Here is a 21,005-nt window from a genome sequence, read left to right as displayed (position 1 = left end):
CCAAGGTGAATCTGATCCGGGGGTTTCACCCGGATGACATTCCAAAAATGGCTATTATTACTCCCTTTGGCCTTTTAGAATTCAGAAGCATGCCTTTTGGGCTCAAGAGTGTCACACAGACTTTCCTATGTTTAATGGACAGAATGGGACACGATCTCAACTTTACCTTCATATACCTAGACAACATACTTATTACTAACTGCAGTTGTCAGGAACATCTGTCCCACCTGTGCAAGCTTTTCACTCATTTGAATGCGTTTGGGCTGACCATCAACCCAGCCAAGTGTCATTCCAGGTTAGCGACCATCAATTTTCTGGCCCATAGAATCTACAAACACAGAGCAAAGCCACTACTGGCAAAGGTCAAGGCAATCTGGGCATTCGCTAAGCCCAGCACAGTTAATGGCCTTCAGGAGTTCATTGGAATGGTGAACTTTTATCGTCGGTTTCTACCATTAGCAGCTCCCATTATGCACCCCCTCTTTGCCCTGGTGTCAGGCAAGGCAAGGGATGTCACTTGGGACAAAGTATTGTTGGCAGCATTTGAGAATGCCAAGGAAGCACTGCTGGCCCACCCAAGAAATGATGTCCTGACAGCCCTGACAGTGTCCAATACGGTTGTAGGAGGGGTGGTTGAACAGTACATTGATGGGCATTAGAAACTATTGGCTTTCTTTAGCAAGCACCTAAAACTACCAGAATTCAAAAACAGTGCTTTTGATCGAGAATTGTTGGCATTGTACTTAACTATCAGACATATCAGGTACTTTCTAGAAGGCAGGCATTACATGGCTTTTACGGACCACAAGCCACTTACATTTCCCTTCACTAAGGTATCAGATCCATGGTTGACTCATCAACAGAGACATTTATCATATATTTCTGAGTTCACAATGGCCATCGAATATATCACAGGAAAGGCCAACATAGTGGCAGATGCGCTGTCTCACCCGGCCATACAATCTGTGTACACCTTTTGGTGGACTATGTTACGCTCGTGAAAGTGCAACAGGCAGACAAAAAGAAATTAATGTCATGGGACAGGAGAATTGAAGCTGCAGCTGTAAGAAATTCCGGTAGGTCCGGGGCAGCTCAAACTCCTGTGTGACATATCTACAGGTCGCCCTGGCCCAATCGTTCCAGTGGCCTGGAGGTGGCAGGTATTTGATGTGGTACATGAGTTGGCACATCCATCAATCAGAATGACTGTCCAGATGGTAGCCGACATATTTGTGTGGCATGGTCTTTGAAAACAGATCAGCAATTGGGTGAAGACATGCACTCATAACCACACATCCAAAATCCAGCAACACCCAAAAGCCTCACTACAACCTTTTGAGCCAAGGTATCAGAAGTTTGACCATGTACATGTGGACATTGTAGGCCCCCTGCTGGTGTCATGTTGTTCCTGTTTTCTTCACGCTATAGTGGATCAGCCCATGCGGTGACCAGAGGCAGTTCTGCTGGCAGACATGACTACCGACACCTGCGCATGGCCCTCATTTCCATCTGGATAGTACGTTTCGGTCTGCCTGCACACAACACGTCTGACAGGGGTGCCCAATTCATGTCAAGTCTGTGGTCAGCAATGGCCACCCTGATTGGAACCAAGTTACACCACACAACTGCATACCACCCACAATCCAATGGAAGGTTCCACAGGAATTTGAAATCAGCCCTTATGGCACATCTGCAGGGACCTAACTGGGTTGACCAATTACTGTGGGTACTCTTGGCATACAAACGGCACTAAGTATGATATAGATGCCTCACTGGCAGAGCTGATCTATGGCTGGTCTATGGGTCCAGGAGAATTTGTACAAAACTCACGAGGATGGGAGGAGATTCCCACAGTGGTTCTAAGCAAGCACTGCAAGAAGCTCAGTTCTTTCACGCCCATACCAACATCTCAACATCGTCAGGCCAGGTCCTAAATAACCCCAGAACTTGCAGGACTGCAAGTGCATTTTTGTACAGAAAGGACTACACCGAGCACCATTCCAGCATTCGTATGAGGGTCCCTCCAAGGTACTATGATCCAATGGTTTGATGTACATTTTGGACATCGGAGGTAAAGAGGAGGCTTTTGCAATTGTCACCTCAAATCTGCCCATATTGATCTGAATGGACTAGTTGTGTTTCAGGCGCCTCAGCAGAGAGGAAGGCCACCCAAACAAAAAAAAAGAGGGACTTTGGGGGTCCGTAGTGGGGTTGTCATGTGGCGACCCACTTACTAGCAAGTGAACCGGGTCCTAAAATGGTGGACTTGCTGTGGAAAACATGGGAAATTGACCTGTTCCAACACAGGTTTTTATCTGGGCTGATGACATCACTGAAGACATCATTTCCTCTCCATGTGATAGAAGCAGTGATGTATATAAGCCCAGCATGCAGCCCTGGAGGTGTCAGTCTTGAACTAGACTTCACAGCATGTACATTGATTTCCCCGCGTATACATCAACTCAACATTGTGTACAGTGATTCCACAAAATGTTCCCCCACATCTATAGTAGCTTAGACTTTGCAACAATATGTAAAAAAGGGAAAAATCTAAACCCATGACCAAGAAAGAAGCTATTTTGCCAAAAAAAAGACAGAATTCTTATAAGACAACATTTCAACCTTCATAACAAATCAAGGATTATAAAAGTAATTCAAAAAGGGTCGCCACAATGATTGAAAATTTACATTCAAATCAGAAATTGAGCATCTAATCTTCTCTAAGTTTAAGCATGACATGATGCCACATAGCCATTAACCATGATTAGGCGGGCTAACATCCCAATTAATTCTCCAATGTATATTTTTAATGAAAGCCTTTTTTTCAACTCTTCATTTACTCCAGAATGTTTTACTTTATTATCTCTAAGAGTATATTCTGAGAAGGAAAATACAAAATATTTGACAATTTTCATCACTATTTTCTCATTGTGGACTTCAGGAGAGGGAAATCACCAGCCAGTCCTCATCAAGGGGTCAGCAGTGGAAAGAGATGGGACACGATCTCAACTTTACCTTCATATACCTTCATATACCTAGACAACTTGTCAGCATCTCTGAAGATCTATCCTGGGGCCTCCATGTCAATTAAATCACAAAGACTCATCAGTGGCAAGGTTTCTTTCGGATATTGAGAGTCACCAAAGACTCTTGCAAATTTCCAGAGGTGTACGGAGGAGAGCATTCTGACTGGCTGGTATGGAAGTGCCAACATGCAGGACAGGAAAAAGTGGCAGAGTTGTGAATTTGGCCAGCGCCATCAGTGTTCACTCCATTGAGGACATCTATGGGAGGCAATGCCTTAAGAAAGAAACCTCTACCCTCAAGGACACTCACCACCCAGGCCATGCCCTCTTCACTTAGCTACCATCAGGAAGGAGGTACAGGAGCTTAAAGACAAATACCCAGTGGCACAAAATCTGTCATCAGATTTCTGAATAGATAATGAACCATAGACACCATCTCTTCTTTGGAACTAATTTATATCTTTTAAAATGTAATTTATAGCAATATTTCCCTTTGTGATACTACTGCAGAAACAACAAATTCTGTGGTATGTTCACGACTCTAAATTCTGATTCTTTGTATCTTCATCAAATCAGGTTTATTGTCATCTGACTATACACTGGCCACCGTGACAGAGGTGCACCAAAGAAAAGGTACAAGGACTGCCTAAAGAAATCTCTTGGTGCCTGCCACATTGACCACCGCCAGTGGGCTGATAACGCCTCAAACCGTGCATCTTGGCGCCTCACAGTTTGGCGGGCAGCAACCTCCTTTGAAGAAGACCGCAGAGCCCACCTCACTGACAAAAGGCAAAGGAGGAAAAACCCAACACCCAACCCCAACCAACCAATTTTCCCTTGCAACCGCTGCAATCGTGTCTGCCTGTCCCGCATCGGACTTGTCAGCCACAAACGAGCCTGCAGCTGACGTGGACTTTTTACCCCCTCCATAAATCTTCGTCCGCGAAGCCAAGCCAAAGAAAGAAGATACAAGTACAACCCGATGAAAGTGTTCTTTTGTCCTTGGTGCAAAAATATGCAGACACACAACCAGACATGACACACATACAGACAAACAATACACATGTAGGACAAGTATTCATATATACAAATAAATAAATATTGTTTCCAAAAAGTGAAAATCTCAGATGATTAGGGTGATCAGTTGCTATGGTCGTTCAGCATTCTCACTGCCTGAGGTAAGAAGCTGTTTCTCAGCCTAATGGTTCTGGCTCTGATACTCCTGCATCTCTTCCCCGTTGGGAGTAGCTGAAAGGTGCTGTGTGTAGAGTGGAAGGGGGTCCTCAATGATTTTGCACAGCCTCTTCAGACAATGATCCTGGTAGATCACATTGATGGGGGAGAAGGGAGATATCAGTGATCCTCTCTGCCATTCTATGGTCTTGTGGATTGACCTGTGAACCATTTCTCTGCAGCAACTGTAGCGCACTGTGATGCAGCCGGCCAGAACGCTCTCGATAGAGCTCCTATAGAAGATAGACATAATGGTGGCCGGTAGCCTTGCCTATTTCAATCTTTTCAGGATTAAAACTGCTGAGAAGGTCATCCCTCCAGCGATGATATCTATAGAGAGTAGTGCTTAAAGAGAGCTCAGGGAATCATTAGGAATTTTTAGACTCCAGGCATATAACGACACCATCAAGGAATTTTGCCTCTACATGGGCAGACTAAGAAGGAATGTGCAAGAAATTTGAATCAATTCCTGCACCACGATTTATCCTTCAGGGTCCCTACAATTTTTTTTAGAGGAAGCCTGCAGTGTAAATCGTACTGGTAAAATTTGTTGTCAGCCCTCCACTCTACTGCAGGTCCTACCACCGGGACTGTTGCACTCAGGTTCTTGCAGTCTGAAAAGGCAGCCTGTGTGAACAACCACATGGGCAGTAATTCTGTTAATTTTTTTCAGCGATTTTCCTGACATTGCAGTCTAAAAAGCATCATTGAGGTCCCTAAACATCCTGCCTGTAGTATCTTTGTGACAGTACATTCAAGGAAGAGGTACAGGAGCATAAAAAGCAGGCTGGGAAACAGCATCTTCTCACATGCGGTGAGTCTGTTGAGCAATCATGGACAACAACAAATTACATTTCTATCTTCATTTTGGCTCGCTATGTTTGTATATTATTTGTGTGAAGGGTGTGCTGTGTATCTGTGTGTCTGTGTATCTGTGTATCTGTGTGCTGTGTATCTGTGTCTGTGTATCTGTGTGTTGTGTATCTGTGTGTCTGTGTATCTTGTGCTGTGTATCTGTGTGTATCTGTGTGTCTGTGTATCTGTGTGCTGTTTATCTGTGTGCTGTGTATCTGTGTGTATCTGTGTGTCTGTGTATCTATGTGCTGTGTATCTGTGTGTCTGTGTATCTGTGTGCTGTGTATCTGTGTGTATCTGTGTGTCTGTGTATCTGTGTGCTGTGTATCTGTGTGTATCTGTGTGTCTGTGTATCTGTGTGCTGTGTATCTGTGTGCTGTGTTTCTGTGTGTATCTGTGTGTCTGTGTATCTGTGTGCTGTGTTTCTGTGTGTATCTGTGTGTCTGTGTATCTGTGTGCTGTGTATTTGTGTGTATCTGTGTGTCTGTGTATCTGTGTGCTGTTTATCTGTGTGCTGTGTATCTGTGTGTATCTGTGTGTCTGTGTATCTATGTGCTGTGTATCTGTGTGCTGTGTATCTGTGTGTATCTGTGTGTCTGTGTATCTGTGTGCTGTGTATCTGTGTGTATCTGTGTGTCTGTGTATCTGTGTGCTGTGTATCTGTGTGCTGTGTTTCTGTGTGTATCTGTGTGTCTGTGTATCTGTGTGTTGTGTATCTGTGTGTATCTGTGTGTCTGTGTATCGGTGTGTACACTATGATTTGGAGATATGGGTTGTATATATTCCTGTACATTCAGCTGACAATAAACTTGAATCTTGAACTCTTGTCAGGAGAGAGGTCTCAGAGGACTGGAGAGTTACTAATGTTGTATCTCTTTTTCATTAGCTTCACATTTGGAATGTCTGGTTAGATTAGGGACAGTCAACAATGCTTTGTGAAGTGCAAGTCATGCTTTACTAATTTTTGAGGTAACAGAAGTGATTGAAGAGTAAAAACACAACTCTGGAGAAACTCAGCAGGTCAAACAGTGTATTTTATAGAGCAAAAATAAAAATACATAACCGATGTTGCGGGCTTGAGCCCTTCATCAAGATATGGAAAAATGATGGCAGGTGTCAGAAAAAAAAAACATAAGGGTGAGGCATAGGGGGAGGAGCATGTTAGCAAAGGCAGGAGGTAATAGGTGGAGAAGGGAGGGGGGGCACAGCAGTAAGCAAGGGGAGGAGGGATGGCTGGGTGAATGGAGAAGGAAGGGGATGTAGAGCTGAGCTGAGGGAAGGGAGAAGAGGTTATCAAAAACCAGAAAAATTGAAGTTAATTACATCCTGCTGGAGAGTGCCCTGATGGAAAATCAAGTTTTGTTCTTCCAAATTATGGGTGGTCTGGGTGGGGCAGTACATGAGGCCATGGACAGGCATGTGAGTGTGGTAGTGGGACGCAGAACTGAAGTGGTTGGCGATAGGGTGGTCCCTGTCAGGGGTGCGGACAAAGCGAAAGTGTTCAGTGAAGCCATCTTCCAGTTTGCGCCCATCTCTCCGATGTCAAGAAGGCCACAAAGGGAGCACCAGATGCAGTAAATCAATCCTGCACAAGTGAAATGTTGCTTCACTTGAAAAGCCTGTTTGGGGCCCCGGACCGTGGTGAGAGAGGAGGTGCGGCACCTCCTGCAGCCATAGGGGAAAGTACCGATGGGGGAGGGGGGATATGATTGGTACGGAGGGATGTGCACGAGGGAGTCACTAAGAAAGGCAGAAAGAGGAGGAGAGAAGATATGTCTGGTAGTGGGATCCTGTTGTGAGAGCCAGTATTCCAGAGGATAATGGGTTGGATGTGAAGGCTGGTGGGTGGTAAGGATGAGGGGAATCCAGTGTTTTTTTTTTGCATCTGGGGGCAGAGAAGGGCAGATCAGCAGGAAATGAAGGAGATGCTAGTGAGGGCTGTTGATGGTGGGTGAGGGGAAACCATGTTTGTAGATGAAGGCAGACATTTCAGAAGATTGGGACTGGAAGTTTGCATCTTGGTAACAGATGTAGCAGAGATGGAGAAATTGCAAGAAGGGAATAGAATCCTTGCAGGGGACAGGTTGTGAGGAAGCATAATCGAGGTAGTTGTGGGAGTTGGCGGGTTTAACCATAATCGTATAACAATTTACAGTATGGAAACAGGCCATATCAGCCCTTCTAGTCCGTACCGATTTACGTGAAACTCCACTAGTTCCACCTACCCACTCCCATGACCATAACCCTCCAACCCCCTCAAATCATGTACTCATCTAGCCTCCTCGTAAATGACAGAATTGACCCTGCTGCAGTTAGCTCTTCCGGAAGATCATTCCACTCAGCCACCACTCTCTGAGGGAAGAAGCATCCTTTTATATTACTCCTAATGTTTTTCTACCTAACCCTTAACTTATGACCCCTTGTTCCAATCTCCCCTACCCTCAGGAGAAAGAGCCTATTCACATCTACTCTATCTATTCCCTTCATAATTTTAAATACCTCTATCAAATCCCCTCTCAATCTTCTATGCTCCAATGAATGAAGTCCCAGTCTACTCAATCTTTCTCTGTATTCAAGATACTGCAATCCAGGCCTCATTTTTGTAAACCTTCTTTGCACCATCTCTACCTTATTTATATCCTTTCTATAATTTGTAATATGTGTTGGTGGAAAGCTTGTCTCCTGAGTGGGAGACAGAGATACAGAAAGGAGAGTGTTGTTGGAGATGGACAGGTGAGTTTTAAGATCAGGGCAAAAGTTTACAGTGAAGTGAATGAAGTTGATGAGCTCATTGCAGGTGGGTGAGGCAGCTCCAATGTAGTCATCAATTTTTAACAGAGGAGGAGTTGGGGGCCCTTATGTGTATGCTTGCAGCATGGATTGCTCTATAAAGCCCACAACTACATTAAAATTGATGGCATTAACATCCTCTCCAGCCAGATGACATTAACATTGACTTTTCCGGTTTCTATTAACCTGCTCTCCTTTGCCCCCTCCCTTCCTTTCTCCTGTCATCTTCCCCTCAGCTCTCCACCCCTTCCCTCTCCATTCACTTTAGCCATCCCTCTTCCCCTTGCTTACTGCTGTGCCCTCACTCACTTCTCCACCTATTACCTCCTGACTTTGTTACCATGCTCCTCCCTAAATGCCTTTATTTGGACACCAGGCATCATCTTTCCATGCCTTGATGAAAGTCTTAAGCCCGAAGTGTCAGTTATGTATTTTTATTTTTGCTCTATAAAGGACATTGTTTGACCTGCTGAGTTTCTCCGGCATTGTGTTTTTACCTCAACCATCGTGTCTACAGACTTTCAAGTTTTACTTCTGCTTGATGAGTATGCCAGAGGATGCTGTCTCCACGGCATTTGACTGGGTCCCGTATAGTAGGCTGAATAGGAAGGTTCCCATGCATGGGATCCATGGTGATTTGATAGTTTGGATATGAACTTAGTTGGTGCATTGAAGACAAAGTGCAATGATGGAAGTGTATATTTCATGCTGGAGGCCTATGATCAGTGATGTTCCACAAGGATAGGTTTTGGGACCTTTATTGTTTGTGACATAAATTATGCTGGGTTATTAAGTTTGCAGCTAATACAAGGGCTGGTTGAATTGTGGACAGTCTAGATACCATCAAATAATACAACAGGAAATAGATCAGTTGTAGAAATAGGCAGAGAAATGACTGATGGAGTTTATTCCGAATAATTTTGAATTGTTTTACTTTGGGATATCAAATGTAGGCAAATGCTTACAGTTAATTGCAGGTCTCTTAAATGTGTTGATATGCAGAGGGATAGGGTAGTCCACCTCCGTAGCTCATTGAGTGGCCACGTGATGGGGTAGTGAAGAAGGCTTATGTATGTATGGCATCATTGGGCAGGGCATTGCATATAAAAGTAAAGAGGTCATATTGCAGCTTTGGTTCTGCCACCCTTAGAAAACTGTGCAATTCTGGTCATCTGTAAAACGGATCCAGAGTCTTTGGAAAGGATACAGAAGAGGTTTACCAGGATCTTGTCTGGGTTTTAAGGATATGAGTTATATCCTTAGGAGAGTTTTGACAAACCTGGGTTGTTTTCTCTGGTGTAGGAGGCTGAGGGGAGACTGGCTATAGGTCTATAAAATCATGAGTTCAAGTTCTTTATTTATTTCGCAATTTTTTTTTCAACTTGCATTGACCAAAGTGCTGTTCAAACCAAGCCAATCGATCAAAATGAGTACAACTATTTACAGAACAAAGGATTTAGACATTATAAATAGACCACAATTGCAGTGAATCGTGCAGTGCTGTCAGAGGTTAGGAACGTACAAAGGAATTCAGACGTTAAACGCTAACAATAGAAGGGCCCTGGATTTCAAACAGTTGAGGGAGGGGGTTAGTTTAATGGTCAGGAGAATGCTGTTCCACAGTTTGATGGTCACAACCATGATGGCCCAGTCTCCTCTTTGTGTGCGCTTAGTGCATGGAATGGCCAGGAGCTCTGCGGTATGCCTGGCTGTTCCAAGCACTAAGGAGCTTTGAGAGGCTGACCATTCAGAATCTGCCATGTTGTCAAATTGTTACCAACTAGAGGACATGCATTTAAGGAGAGGGAAGGACAGTTTAAAGGTGATATGTGGGGTAAACATTTTACTCAGAGAGTGGTGAGTGCCTGGAATGGGCAACCAGTAGTGATGGAAGCAGATACAATAGTAGTATTTACGAGGCTTCTAGATAAACTCATGAAATGAAGGGAATAGAGGGATACCTCTCAGGTGCAAGCAGAGGTTTAGCTTGATATAGACATCATGTTTAGCAGACATGTGGGCCAAAGAGCCTATACCTGAGCAGGAATGTTGTGTCTTCTGTGTTAAATTTTTTCTTCTCTGGTTATTTTATCAACACTTGGTTCGAGGAAATCATGTCTTAATTATCCCTTGTATTGATGGTCTACACCAGCCATTCTCAATGTTTTGTTGGCTATGGCCCCCTTAGGGCTCTCCTCAAAGTTTATGGCCCCCTTCCCTATGAAGCAGGTAAGTTTTGCTTTCTTTCATACTTCTGTCCTATGGACTACATTAAAATAAATAAAATACTATTTATGTTATGTGAGGTGAAAAGAAAACAAGGCTTTTATTTAATGTGCTGTGGCCCCGGTGTGAGGTGCGGGGGGTTGGTGGGGGGTACAGGGCACCCTTTGAGAATAGCTGCTCTGCACTACTACTGCTTGCCAACTGTATATAGTAAAATCTCCATTATCCGGAATTCAAGCAAATGACAGCCTCAAGCAACTGGCAAAAAAAATTCCAAAAATGAAATAGGTAAAAAATCCAAAAGTTTAAACTTGGCGCCCCCTGGTGGTTAGTTCACCAATCACACGACACGCAATCTCAGGCGACCAGCAAATTCACTACCAATCTCCATAGGTGCCAAATACCAGGGGGTTTTACTGTATAGTGATTAAAGCTCCCAGTGATTATATTATCCTTCCTATACTCACCTTTCATTTTCTAAGCTACGCTAACCCATAATTTTGGGGGAACCTGTACCAACATCTTCTGCCCTTTGCTGTTTCTTTCACTCCAATAAAGTTCTACTTGCTCTTAAGACCACAATTCTTGATTTACTGAGGAAGAATCCTTCCCCCCCCCCCCCCCCCACAACCCCTGCCCCGCACCTTATTATCAAGAGTCTGCACGACTGATCCAGAGAATGCCACCATGTCAGTTAGAGAATTTAAATTACATACATCTGGAGCACTTGGAACATACAGTTATAGAATAAGTATTGCCATTGATCAGATTTATTATTCAAAGATGAATTCACTCACCTTTAGAACTTCTGTAAAATTGTTCATATTTTTTCAACACTGCATGAACATTTCCACTGATGTCAACCTCCATTACCAACTGGCTCCACTGAGTGTGTTTGGAGTATTCAAATGGTTAGAAAGTATCTCCTTACCATTACAAGCTCTTCCATCTCATCTTCCCATGGACTGCATGAAAAGATTGGTGCCTGCAATATAAATTCAGCTGTTTTGATCAAAGTAATGGGTGGCTTGTCATTCATCCTTTCACCCTATCCACAGACCCCTTCCCAGCTCAATTTGAAAATGATATAGCTGTCATTAAGCGCTCAGAAATAAATTCCTTTGTCTGGTTCAGTTCATTAGCTGATTGCTCCTCGATTGGTTTTAATCTGCATCTAGAAACAATACTAATCCTTTAAGGTGAGTACAGCCATTGTCTAATGGCACCAGATCGGGGTTTAATCCTGATTTTCAGTTGAGGTTTTATATTCACAGTTGAGGGTTCCTCTGGATGCTCCAGTTTCCACCCACAAGCCAGTGAAGTGCGAATTTTCAAGTGAAATGGCCATCTAAGTTAGCTCTGGTTTGTTGGTTTGAGGTGAAATCTGGCACAAGTTGCTGACACAAAGGGGAGAAAAAAATTGGATGAGCATTGATGGTTGGTTCAGACCCAGTGGGCTTGTTTCCGTGCCCTGTCCATGACTCTCTTTAATGTCACCTTTTAAGAGATTCAGACTGCAGAGGCACCACACTTCAATTCTGAAACTGGTTTGTCTTCCACATTTCAAGATCTTCTACAGCAACGTGGAAGGGTGGCACCTTTACAGTACCAATGATCGAGACCAGACCTGGATTCGAATCCCACGCTGTCTGTAAGGAGTTTATACATTCTCCCCCTGTCTGGGTGGGTTTTCCCCAGGGGCTCCGGTTTCCTCACACCCTTAAAAATCACACTGGGGTGCAATTTGGACAGCACAGACTAGGGGCAAATTGGACGTCTAATTTATTTATTTTTTAATTAAAAGGCCCTCCAAGCAGATGAAACCTGTGTGCCCAATTACACCCTATTAACTTCCCAACCCTATTTGAGGGGTGGGAGGAAACCACAGCACCCAGAGAAAGTCAGACAGATCATGGGGAGAATGCAAAACTCCTTACAAACAGCACTGAATTCAAACCAGCGTCACTGGCCCTGTAAGAGCATTGCGCCAACTGCTACGCTAACTATGCTGCCCCAGTTTGTCTACATTCACACCTTTTCACCGCTTCCTCCAATGGTTCACATAATTTGACTTTCATTTTCACAACTTTATTGAAAATTGTATACCATAGCAACAAATGATACATAAATGGGATTAATGGCCATGCACAGGTACTTGGTAGCAATCATACAGAGAGTAATCAAACTTCATTTCAGTAATTAAAAAGAATTATTATGTATGTTATTAACTCAGACTTATTTATACAAGCAATGAAACAGACTCTTTAATTGTACACTTCATATGATGTAATATTACTAGTAGTGGATTGCAAACAAATTCTTAAGAGCCATTGTGGCTGTTCATATAGATTACATTACACTTGAAGAAGAATGAATTTGCTTTGTTGTAGCATCCTTCAATGTTTCAAAGCATACAGTATTTCTCTGAAAACCTGTCGAAGTGTCATTACATAGGCAATATGGTAGCTAATTATCTCATCGTCCAACTGTGGATTTGGGTGGTTTTGTACTACACACATTTTTTGCAGGGAAGAATTTTTTTTAATTCCTCCCAATTCGTTTTTTGCCAATTTAATTCCAAATACCCTTAGTGGGTCTGTACAGCATCTTATTCCTTAACTCTGTGCCATTACAATCATTCCTCCCACCCCTCAAATAGGGTTGGAAAGTTAATAGGGTGTAATTGGGCACACAGGTTTCATCTGCTTGGAGGGCCTTTTAATTAAAAAAAAATAAATTAGACGTCCAATTTGCCCCTACGAGTCTGTGCTGGCCAAATTGCACCCCAGTATGATTTTTAAGGGTGCAAGGAAACTGGAGCCCCTGGAGAAAACCTACCCAGACAGGGGGAGAATGTATAAACTCCTTACAGACAGCGGGGGATTCGAATCCAGGTCTGGTCTCGATCATTGGTGCTGTAAAGGTCCCACCCTTCCACGTTGCTGTAGAAGATCTTGAAATGTGAAAGACAAACCAGTTTCAGAATTGAAGTGTGGTGCCTCTGCAGTCTGAATCTCTTAATCTGGCACAAAATATGGGACCTTATCCACACCTGTTTTCAATTCTACAAACAGTAGTGATGTCCATTGCAATGAACAAAAGCAGGAAGAAAGAACACAAAAAAATGAATCCTTGCCAGGATATGGCCTCGATTTCTTGAGGTTACAGATTCCACTTTGTTGACTCTGATTTCGATGTTTTATTCCAATACCACAATGACCACACAATTGGCTGTAAATTTATAAGGATGTTATGAAGGAAAGATGGATAAATGCAAGTCTTGTTTTCACCACTATTTAGTTGGAGATGCAGGAGTTTAGCTTCAACTCATCAGGTCAAAGAATACCCATGGTGGGAAAAATGTCATCAGATGTGAGATCATCCTCTCATTTCTGTGGAGATTTGTTTCTAATGATCATAAAGGAGACCTTTTTTTGGACCAGTGTGGCAGCTGTATTCACATGTTAAGCTCAGACCAGAGCAACGTCAATTTTAATGGAGGTGGAGAGGGAGGTGTTTGCACATGACTGTTCCAGTCCCAGGGCCTGTCATTCGACTGGTTGATTGCATGGTCATTATCGCAGCATTTTATAATTTCATACAATTTGTTCTCTGGAAGGTGTTCAAAATAAGGAATGGGTTTGATAATGTAGAAATAGCGAGGATGGTTACAAGGAAGTCTAAAATAAGGAGCCATAGATTTTGGAAAATTTGCTCTACTCAGCAAGGGATTGGAAGGTGGAACTCACAGCCAAATGCAATGATTCAGCTCTTTCTGATGATTCAACATCAATTTACTGAAGGGGAATGTAAATAAGTGTGCAAAGCAATGAAGAGAAGTTGATTCAGTGAATTAGAACAAGTTGGGGATCCATCAGAGATGAAGCAGGTACCGGGAAGCATGTCTCTTTACAGGAAGTGCAATGTATTTCCGTGTTCTTCTGATGTTTTATCTTTGTATTGTTTGAAGGTACACAAATCATATTGTTCATTACCTCCAGGTCTTCCTCATTGGAAAACCAGAATCACTCCTCACTTAGCTTAGCAAGGAAATCAGATCAGGTTCACATCAACCAGTTATTCTCTATTCAGCCCGCTTCATCAAGGATCACTTGTGAATCTTTTGCGTCCATTATAGATAATTATTTAATTGGTTGTGCATTATCCAGCATTACAGCTTATTCAGTTATTTCTTTTTTAGCTCCTCTGCCATTGTGAAACAGTGCATGCAGCAGGCAGAATTTAATTTAATTAGCAAAAAGAGAGTTCCTGGAAGAATGAGTCGAAGTGGTTTTATTTAATAAGCTAACGTGATCCAAAATAAAAAAAATCTGAATTTCACTGCCTGTCAGATTGCTTCATTTCAGCCAAGTACTTAGCTAATTTCCTGATAACTTGAAATAACTTCCTCCGACAAAGCACACAAATAAATCAAGGCCATATGTGGATTTCTCATTCATTTTTCTCCATCTATACAGCCTCTATTTCTCAGAATTCCTCAGCTTTGAATTACAACAAAAACCTAGTGAAAACACTTAAGTGATCCATCTCAAATGATTTGATATCAAGGTTTACTTAATCATTTTGAAGGTCAATTGAATGATTAAGCATGGATAAGGGGAACAGAAAACTAGCTGTTTGTTGAGGGATAAAATAGGAGAAAATTATTTCTTTCATAGACAATTATTTGAAAAAAAAGTCATCATCTTATGCAGCACAGAGAGAGGTCCTTTTGCCCATTGTGTCATTGCTGACCTTCAAGTGCCTGTTATACCATTTTGTGAAAGTGTAAGGATCTGCAGTTTACATTAAATTAGTAAGCAAAAAAATGTGTTACATATTGCTTCATAAGATGAGAATGTTGTAAGCAAGCCCAATATTTATTTCCCATTCCTTCTTGTCCTTGAGAAGGTGATGTCGAGCCATTCACTTAAGAACTCGGAGGCTCGCTGGACTGTTTCAGAGGGCATTTAAGAGCAAACTGCATTGCTGTGGCTCTGAAGTAATTCATTGGCTATGCTGGAAAAAGTCTTGATCATGAGATTTGGCTTGAAACATCCACCTTTCCTTTGCTCCTATTGATGCTGCTTTCCTGCAGGGTGTGTTTAGCTGAGAACGAACAAATGGCTTCCAACTCTAAAGTATTCCATAACTGTAGTTATTATTTCCAGTACTTGATTTTTCCATTAAGTGAATGTAACTTGTTCAGGTGCATAAGAGAGATTATGCACAGACTCGTAGGGGCAAGTTGGACGTCTTATCTGAAATAACTTCCAGATATTTTGATTTACCCTCAGGTCCACTGACGTAAAGTTAAGTATTCATCTTGATCGACTGGTAGGATTCACTGAAATAATAAAATCAACATATATATTTTTGAGACCTTCCAGTCATATTGGAATGAAGAAATACAAATTAATCACATTTAATAACATGTCAATATGGATTTCAAGAAATTTCATAACAACTTCCATTTCTTATTTCAACACATGAGTCCATGCTGTCCAATTTACACCCAATTAACCTACAACCCCTAGAGTGTTTTGAATGGTGAGAGGAAGCCTGAACCCCTGAGGAAAACCCACGGAGACATGGGGAGAATGTGCAAACTCCTTACAGACAGCACGAGATTCCAACCCTGGTCCTGATCGATGGCACTGTAAAGGCGTTGTGCTATCTGCCTTGCCTACTGCTCCTGTGGCCCTTAAACATGCCTGAGGGCAAAAATAAATGACATCCCTTCATATGAATCTTTCAGAGTTTGTTGGTTGTAGCACAGAAGCAGCCATATTGTCTTTGGAGTGCAAGGTCTTGGCCCAATGTCAAGGTAGTCCAAGTCATTCACAAATGTGGGCATGCATACAAATATCTACTGTCATTTCTACCACATTGAGTTACACTGTATTAATACCAAGACGGTCACAGTATGCTCTCCTTTCATTCCCTGTTTCTTCTGAGTTCTGGTTTTGAAATTCTCATGCGCTTTCAGAACAATCCTCTTGTGATGCAGGTTGACCCTGCTAACCTTTGGCTCAAACCCACCACAGGCTCTTTCCCTCTGTAAAGTGAAAAACAGTCTGTAGATAAATTATCTCTTCCTGAAGGCATAATGGGGCAGCCAAGAGCTCTTCCTGTGGTTGCCACATGACAGAGCAGAAAACACCAAGCACTGGCTCGCTGCACCATGATCTCAGAAAAACGGGTAACTGCTCAGCAGAAAACAAATCCAAATTCAAGCCTTAAAAAGAATCAATGCTGAAATCACCAAAACACAGCAGCTAGTGTTCTCTCCAGTTAGATCCACAAAGCTGGTTGTCCTTCAGCTGGCGGACTTCTGGTTTGGGGAGGATGTATAATGCAGTAACATTGGCACTGAGGGTAGCACATGCATTTCTGGAGGCATGGGATTAACTATTTCAAACTCAGTGAAGAAAACTTCATATATAACAGAATTTACACCCTCGCTGCTGGGAGAGAACAGCTCAAAAAATATTTTGATTTCAGCCATAACTCATTCTGCCAGAGTAGCCATAAGGCGAATATTTTGTGTGCATTATGTTCAAGTGTATTTAGAGAAGTAATACCTCTGTCTTTATTTCTGAAATATTTAATAGATCTGTGCAACCCCACTGCCATGAAATTTTAAAAAATTGCCACTTTTTGATTTCCTTTTAGATTTAAAGCAATAAATCTTTTGGATCATGATGGCCACACCAGCGCTGCTCTGGAGGGAGCAGGAGAGCGGAGGTCTATCTTCCAGCATTTCTCTACAGCAGTGGCTTTCAAACTTTTTTCTTTCCTTTGCATACCACCTTAAATAATAGGTGCCCATAGGTGCTCTGTGATTAGTAAGGGATGACTAAAAAGGTGGAAAACCACTGCTCTAGACCAAATTGTAACTGAAATATTTTGCTTGCGAAAAATTGTCTTTGGCCCATTTCTTTTGGAGCTATAAAACCGTGTGCATGATGAGTCAATTAGGGACGATTAAAACAGTGGTTTTAAAATTTTGTCCTTCCATTCACATACCACCTTAACTAATCCTCCTCACAGAGAACAAATGGCGGAGAGATTACTTAAGGTGGTATATGAGTGGAAAGAAAAACTTTGAAAACCCCTGTTCTAGAGGGTCCTACTGTCCACCTCCTCTGCTTCACAACCCTGCACATGTTCAAATTGCCTGTAGAATGAAGCCAATGACAGATTTTCCATCAAAGGTCAAGTCATGTTTATGTCGTCTGATTGTACAAGTACAACCCGATGAAACAGGGTTTCCCGGTCATCGGTGCAAAACATGTAGACACACAGCCAGACATAAAACACATACAATCAAACAATACATAATATGGACAAGTATTCATATAAACACATAAATAAATAAGTGTCTGAAATATGAGAGTCTCAGATGATTAGTGTCAGCAGTCCCTTTGTCTGTTCCTCAGCCTGGTGGTGCTAGCTCTGATACTCCTGTATTTCCTTTCCGATGGGAGCAGCTAAAAGATGTTTGTGCAGGGTGGAAGGGCTCCTCAATGATTTTGTGAGCCCTCTACAGTCAATGATCCTGGTAGATCTTGTTGATGGGGTGAGGGAGACTCCAGTGATCCTTACTGCACGCTTACAGTCCTGTGGATTGACCTCTGATCTATTTCTCTGCAGTAGCCGTACCACAAAATGATGCAGCCACCCAGAACACTCTCGATAGAGCTCCTATAGAAGGCTGACATAATGGTGGCCAGTAGCCTTGCCCGCTTCAGTCTTCTCAGGAAGTGGAGTGACTGTTGCACATTCATGACAAGTGAGGAGATGTTGAATGTCCATGATAGGTCACTAGTTAAGTAATCTCCAAGGAACTTGGTGCTCTCCACTCTCTCTACTACAGAGCTATTGATGTGTTATGTAGGACAGTTAGTTCTGGTCGACTTATCCACATTGAGACTCAGGTTGTTACGTTTGCAACATACCATGAAATTTTACACCTATTCTCTGTATCCCGATTCATCTTTGTTAACTGGTGAATCTAACTGCTGTTGTATCAACTGGAACCATTTTTTTATATACTTTATTTAAAATAAAACAATTTAGCAAACATATTATAATATTTCAAATTTAATCCAAATACAGTTGGTATTTTATAAAAAGACAAAAAGAGAGTAAAGAAATACAAAAGAAAGTAAAAGCTCCTATTAATCCACCAACCCCCCTCCTCCCAATTCCCTATAAATGAAAAAAAAATAAAAAGGACAAGAAAACCACATTAGGAGAACTTCAGTTTCCAATACTTTTAAATATATAAATATTTCTAGAGACCTAAAAGAGATGGGGAATGCTCAATGTTCATTTAAATTTTAATACCAACAGTTTGTAAATATTGGTTCCATATTTTGCAAAATTTATGACATATATCTCAAATTATCAGTAATTTTCTCGTGGAAAACATCTCCGAACTTTTGCATGCCATCTGTCCAATCCCAAATCAGTATCTGACTTCCCAGTTATAGCAATACATTTTCTAGTTATTACCAAGGCAATATGAACAAATTTTACTTGATACATATTCAGTTTTAATTTAGGTTTAATCCCTCTAACATCTCCCAGTAAAAATAACATTGGATCCTATGGGTATCTCACTCCAGTTATTCATACTAATAAATTACCCATTTCAAGCCAAAATGTTTTAATTGTGGAATTATGTTAAGTCGAATGCAGAAAGGTACCGACTTCTTGTCCACGTTTAAAACATAAATCTGAATAAGTATAGTTCATATCATGTAACTTGTGTGATGTTAAATATAACTGATGAATAAAATTATTTAGAACTAACCGATATCTCACATTTGAGTCATCTAATAATTTGATGATGCTGTTGGAGCTGGATCTGGTGAATCAGTCATGGATCAGAGCGTTAACATGAATGGACTGAGCACATTGCCTGAGCTTCACCAGTACTCAGCGTGATGGTGCTCAAAGTTCTGCTATCGACCCAGACAGACTGTGGACTTTCCATTAGGAAGTTTCAATCCAGTTACAGAAAGGTGTGTCGAGTCCCAGCAAAGACAACTTCTCGACCAGCTTCTGGGGAATGATCACATTAAATGATGACGTGAAATTGATGAACAGCAGCCGAGCGTATGAGGCATCATTCTCCAGGTGGGTCAGGACGTCTGAAAGGACAAGGCTATAGCATTGTCTGTGGAATTCTTCTAGGGGTGAATTGAAATGGGTTCAGTGGCTCTGGGAGGTGGGTTTGATGTGTTCCATCAAATCTTGAAGCATTTCATAAGTCATTGAGTCATTAAGGCCTGTTATTGTTACCCTCTTTTGTCTTGAACCCTGCAGAAATTATGGGATTGCTACAGTGAAGTGTGGAAGATGTCAATGAAGACCTCTGCCAATTGGTCTGTGCAGTCCTTCAGTATCCAACCATATATGTTATCTGGTCCTGCTACCTTGGATAGGGTTCTCCTCATCTCGGCTGCAGCACTACAGACTAGGCAGGGTATGAAGGTCCTTGCATATCCAGCGTTCAAGATGATTGTGCCATTTCATCAGCCCAGACCTTGAATGTTACAGTCTCTGGAGAAGCAGTAGATGGGCGCAGGGCACCAGAGCTCATTGCCCACCCGCCCCCCTCCCCCACTCTCAGCCATCCCCCTCCCACAGCTACTGAGATGTCTCCACAGTGTAAGGAGCGGACCACAATAGGGCTCGGAAGTCAAACTCCTATGAGGGCTACAAGCAACTGGCTTCTGTGAGCCAGGTACCAAGACTAGAATTCATGAGTGTGACGATGGGCTTCAGGCACCAACAGCTTGTTAATTGCTTTGGGAGTTTGTAACCAGGGACCAAGGTGGGTGACCTGGATGCCTCAAGTTCAGGTTCACCATTGGACAGGACAGGAGGTCCTGCAGCTACAGAGATGCTGTGGGTGTAGGAAGAAGCAGCATCAGAGGTGATGGCAAGATCCAGACACGTCATCTCTGAAGGGAATCTCTTTTATTTCTCTTTCTTGTCTTGATTAGTAATGCTCGATAAATTGCATCTTTTTGAGTGCCTTTACAGGGCAAACAAAATAAAATTATTTTTCTGGGTTTGGGAAGAATAAATGGAATCTTGAATCTTTGACCTTAGATCACCGGTACATTTATGTGAATAAAGTTTTCATAGCGTGTCTGGCAAATGCCGATCTGTTGCCTGATCTGATTTCTGATGCGATCAATGACAGCTTGAAAAAGGCACAGCATGAATGAGTTATGTCAACACCTAAGCTCCTCCTTTCTCCGATTGTACTTTCCAACCTTTTAAAAGAAACATTTGACACAAGAACTATGACATGGAGAGCGCCTGAAAGGTGAACACACAAGTGAACGGAAATAAAATGGGGCAGCACAGTTGGCATAGAGGCAGCATGGTTGGTGTAGGGGTACACAGTTGGTTGTAGGAGTTTTTGCAATGCCTTCGCAGTGCCAGCGATTGAGTCCAGGGGTTTGAATTCTGCGCTGTCTGTAAGGAGTTTATAAGTTCTTCCCGTATCTGCGTGGGTTTTCCCCAGAGGCTCCAGTTTCCTCCGTGGGTGTAGGTTAATTGGGTGTAAATTAGGTGGCCTGTTACCGTGCTGTACGACTAAATTTAAATTAAAAAATATCTTCGAGGGACCGGGTTAAGTTTGGAAGATCCTTGTTTTTGAAATTGTTTCTATCCGGGAAAAGCCTCTGGATAACGAGCCAGTTAAGTTTTTCACAGATCTCTGTGTTCTTCTTTGGTAGTAATTGTATTTTTTTTATACATATTTGTCAAACTCAATGGCTCTTATCTTGATAGCAAGTCCAGTCACTTCTGAGAACTGCAATGTGATTATCAGATGCTGTGAAGTAGTTG

Source organism: Narcine bancroftii, chromosome 1 (assembly GCF_036971445.1).
Source record: "Narcine bancroftii isolate sNarBan1 chromosome 1, sNarBan1.hap1, whole genome shotgun sequence".
NCBI classification, from domain to species: domain Eukaryota; kingdom Metazoa; phylum Chordata; class Chondrichthyes; order Torpediniformes; family Narcinidae; genus Narcine; species Narcine bancroftii.
The sequence above is the reverse complement of the archived record's forward strand: the minus strand, read 5'-3'. Positions refer to the sequence as shown.